Raw genomic sequence first — 4,688 nt, forward strand, 5'->3', positions numbered from 1 at the left:
CATCATTTAAATCCATAGTCAAGATAATGGATATTAGAGAATGAAATAATAGTTTATAAGAAGAAACAAATTTGGGATTAATTAGCATATCTCAAGGCAATTAGAAAACGGCTGCGACTTTCCTTTTTTTTTTTTAAATAAAATATCTTTTGAGAGTTAAGAATATTTTTAGGGTTTAAAATAGTTTATATACGTTTTGAATTGTACAGTGCTATTTAAACAAGATAGGGTTTTAAAACTTTACGAACTCTAAATAAAAACATGATACCAGAAAAGTTATATAATAAATAAAAATAAACTTTATATTTATAAGATATATTATATAAAATCATAAAATATTCGGGTATTACAATCATAGAAATCATAATTGATATAAGCAAATCACCCTAAATATCATACTAGAGAAAGCATCCTCACATGATACTAGGAACATCCTAAACATGATACTAGGAATCAAAATAATAATCTAAGCATGATTTCTATATCATAACATCAATAAAATCAATGAAAGCACTTATTTGGATGTCTCGTACCTCTTTCTAATAACAAAATACTCGCGTTAGTAACTTCAAGGAAAATAATAAATCAAACAATTAAATTAAATAATTGAAAGAGAGATTTGGGACCAAACGCTCAGAAATTAAAACCTTTCACGTCTAGGGCGAAGACAACTTCGAACTTGGCTAGGTGTTTCTTGATCTTGTGAATGCGGAATTTTATATGCAAAAGGGTTGGTTTAGAAAGAGATAGAGAGAGAGTAATCAAGAATTTCTTGATGAGAGTTGGTGATTAAAAAAGAGGAGATATGGCCTCTATTTATAGAGAAAAAAGAGGGTCGAAGAATAAGAAGAGAATCCGAATTCGAATCGAAATAGAACTCGATGGACAACAGTTTTTGCGGATTTTGTTTTTATCATATCTTTTGATCTAGAATTCCAAATAAGGCATATAATATGTCGTTGAAAAGATCTTGAAATCTACGTTTCAACCCAATTAGAATCAGATTAAAATCTTTTGTAGATAAAATTATATGGCCGAAATAGTAGGACGGTGTCAGTTTTGGATAGAGTTTCATATCTCATTCATATTTTTTTCGTTATAACTCGCATTTAATATTATAATATATCATTGGAAAGATAATTTCAAGATCTATCCAACCATATAAGATTTGCACTACTAGAAAATCCGTCAGTTTTAGACGCTTTTCAAGCTATTTTTCGACGCTTAAATAAGCGTCGAAAATATGTGAGTCGAGAAAATTAGACGTCACAGAAAAACGTCGCAAATCTCGACGCTATAAGACGTCCAAATTTTTATACGAAGCGTCGAAATTTGCAATTTTGGCGCACTTTCTCAAGTTTTTCGACGCTTTTTTGTGTCTAAAACCTTAAATTTGGCGACGCTTTATTGTGTCCAGAGTCTCGTATATTAGGTATTTAATATTTTGGCGATGCTTATTGCTGTCTATATTCTCATTGTTTGGGACTTTTTTTTGGTCCAGATTCTTTACAAAATTATCTAGAATATAATTACCTAAAAAATTATTTCACACTAAAAATTTACTACTCCGTAGTATACTAGTATTACCAATATATACAGAGCAAAATTAAGCCAATTTTTTTATTGCATATAAATATGTTATAGTACATGTACAATATTTCATTGTAATGAGTTTTCTATTAGGTAGTACAAGAAATATAATTCCAACCTATACGTCATTCATGACTAGTACATAGTGGAACAAATCTGCTCATTTCTTCATAATTAGCTGCTCCTTAATCTGCTTGCAAGGGGCGTAAATCAAAGTTCATATTGTTTCGAATCATTGTTGGCCTTGAATTCACAGCACACCCTTTGATGTTTGTGGATCCTTTGGTAGGAACTGAATGATTTAGTGTGGCCTGGGAAGACGACAGACAACAACATCATCATGGACCAACAGAACAACAATAATTATAGTTAGTTGATCACATTCCCTAACCAAACAACAATAATTATACATTATATACTACAATGACAAAATCAGAGCTTTAAAGATAGTAAGTTAATAACTTTGGTGTGTGTTCAATAGAGAACTAGTTTACTTGTGAAACTGTAGAAGCTATAGAGAGCTTACATATATATGAGTGTATATTATTATGTTTAGATACATAAGTTGATAATCAGAAAATAGAAATCAACCTGCAATTTTTTCTAATAATACATTGGTGGGATTGATAAACTTGTGAAGAACCCAAGTAAGCATACACCTCTAGCTGAAAAAATTACAAAAATGTAACGAATCCTTCCCCTGTTAAAGCCATTCACTTCATATTCAGTAAAGCACCAAAATCAAGCATTTGCTTACAATGCAAGAACACAACCGTACTTCTTTAAACTAATATATAATTAATTAGAGGAAAATCAGATAAAACAAATAAGAGAAGCCAATGTATTCATTTTAGCAAGCCCACCCAACTACAGGAAAAAAACCCACACACAGAGGCATCAAGTAAATATAACAGCCCCGCAGCGATAGAATCAAGCCAGAAGACCACAGAAATTTCCAGAAGGCATAACTCCTAGCACACAATTCCAAATTGAGAGATTCTTGAGCCTAAATTGGATGACTTTTTTAGATCTATAACTTTCATGAAGGGACTAGGGGCTAAAAACGACTGTAGGTCTATAATTTTTGGGATGAAAATTACTGCAACTACAAGACAGTGGTAAAATAACATCATCAGCAATACATAGCTGCGACATATAAAAAAAACTCCAAACCATGGTAATATACCAGCAACAAAATATAAAACACCTACACAGCCAGAAATAAACAGAATGTGTAGAGTTGAAATAGTCTCACTGCAATTGCAAAGGTAAGGCTAAGTGTCACTTTTAAATTGAGACATTTTAACTGACTAACCTCATCTTGGGAGCTAAACTAGAAGTATTCACATAACCAGTATGGTAATAAAAACTAAATTCATTTGAATTCATAAATTTTTAATTATAAGAACTAGTAAGTCTCTATCACAAACAAGGTTTCAAAAAGGTCCAAATGTAATCAAACTTTTACAACAATACAACCATTTTAGAGTCTATTTTAAATATTTCAACTCTAGGCATAAGAAGTAGAATAAATCAAGAGAAACATGGACAAAAAAATATCGCCATACCACTCAACAACAAGGATAATTAATAACTTGATAAAAAAAAATCAAATATTTGAAAAACAACAGTAAGCAAAACAAAAGCTCATAGCAAGTATAGCACACAACTTAATTGTGCAATTTTGAACTTATAATTATCTCATTACTTTCCTAGCTATAATGGATTAATAATTCTCATGTTTTGAGTAAATTTACCGTAGTTCGTGTCTCTATTTCATACTGAAGACCAGTATACTCTATTTCATACTGAGGACCAAAATAGTTCGTCAAGATCAGCTGTGCTTAATTAGCATCCAACTGCAATGCCCTGCCAACAACTTCGTAACATTATCATCAAAATCATTCAAAACCAGTGAAAACAATAAAGCAATCAATATCTCACCATTAATTAGTTCGATACAAGCTCTTCTTTCCAGGAGTTTCTTTAGCTCCACGATATAATCTCTAACCCTATTAACCATTCGACTCTGCTCCAATAAGAGTAATTTGATGTTTTTTTTTATTTTTTCTCTAATAAACAAGAAATTTCAATGTCAAGCTTTTAATACCGTAATAAAAAAGATCTTTAGTTTTGAAATCCAATAAGAGTTTTAGTTGAAGAAAGTGGTTCAACAAGATAGAAATTGAAAGAAGTACTATTAGAAGTTAAAAATCAACAAAGAGTGATATAAAAATGTAACCTTTGAGGAGAACACGAACAATAGCTATCGCATATCAATTTTCAACGCAAACCATAGAGGAAGACAATTATTTTCAGCAAAATATATCAATTATTGTGATAGAATAATGAGAAACACAAGGGGAAATGAGATTTGAATTCGAAATCTAAGCCATGACACCATGAATTTGTGTAGAATTCAGATCGAATGAAGGAAAAAAAATTAGTTAGGGTTAAGAGAATATGAGGCAGTTGGGGGTTTCCGGGTTTGTGACATTGGGTGGTATTTTAATCCGTGGGTTTACCTGATTCAGTTCACGTGCGGGGCAGATGTTCGTGTTCTCGACGCTAAAAATAGTCTAAAATTACTTTAGACATTAAAAAGCGTCGAGGAAACACGGATATCATAATTTAAAGTTGACGCCCTAGCCGTAGCGTCGAAGCAATAGCGTCGAAAAATAGCTCCTTTTGTAGTAGTGTTAGATAAAGATTATGAGGCACAAAAATTAAATCTGACTGCCTTTGAACATCTTTAAATTCGAATAGAATTAGGATTTAAGAAAAAGGAAAGTGTTTATTTAACTCAAATTCTTTAATCTTATCTTTTCAAAAAGGATAACTAAGATCTTTTTGAAAATTATAGAAGCTTTTAATTAATCCTAATTAGTTTAGGAATAGGATTAGACCTCTGAACTCTCCACATGATCATTGGGTCGTAGGTAAAATCCGGTTTGGGTCCAGTTTAGTATTTTGGCCATAACCTCCTCATTATTTATCGGAATTGGGCTTATAATATATCGTTGGAAAGGTATTTTCAAGCCCCATCCAACTACACCATTATTGGACCCATATCATGGACCAAACTAAATAGGAATACA

General features: G+C 31.6%; 1 long non-coding RNA gene across 3 annotated transcripts; it reads right to left on the reverse strand.

Annotated features, from left to right (window-relative positions):
• Positions 1-1,594: 1,594 nt before the first annotated feature.
• On the reverse strand, positions 1,595-4,087 carry LOC110700079. Of its 3 annotated transcripts, XR_002507118.1 has the most exons (5): positions 3,833-4,087; positions 3,535-3,662; positions 3,348-3,459; positions 2,182-2,290; positions 1,595-1,901 (listed from the first exon to the last, which is right to left on the reverse strand). It is a non-coding gene; the product is annotated as an uncharacterized LOC110700079 (long non-coding RNA). The 3 variants fall into 3 exon arrangements; XR_002507117.1 differs by lacking the exon at positions 2,182-2,290 and having other exon boundaries at positions 3,535-3,619; positions 3,833-4,084; XR_002507116.1 differs by lacking the exon at positions 2,182-2,290 and having other exon boundaries at positions 3,833-4,084.
• Between the last annotated feature and the right edge of the window lie 601 nt (positions 4,088-4,688).

This window comes from Chenopodium quinoa, unplaced genomic scaffold, assembly GCF_001683475.1.
Source record: "Chenopodium quinoa cultivar QQ74 unplaced genomic scaffold, ASM168347v1, whole genome shotgun sequence".
Lineage (NCBI taxonomy): Eukaryota > Viridiplantae > Streptophyta > Magnoliopsida > Caryophyllales > Amaranthaceae > Chenopodium > Chenopodium quinoa.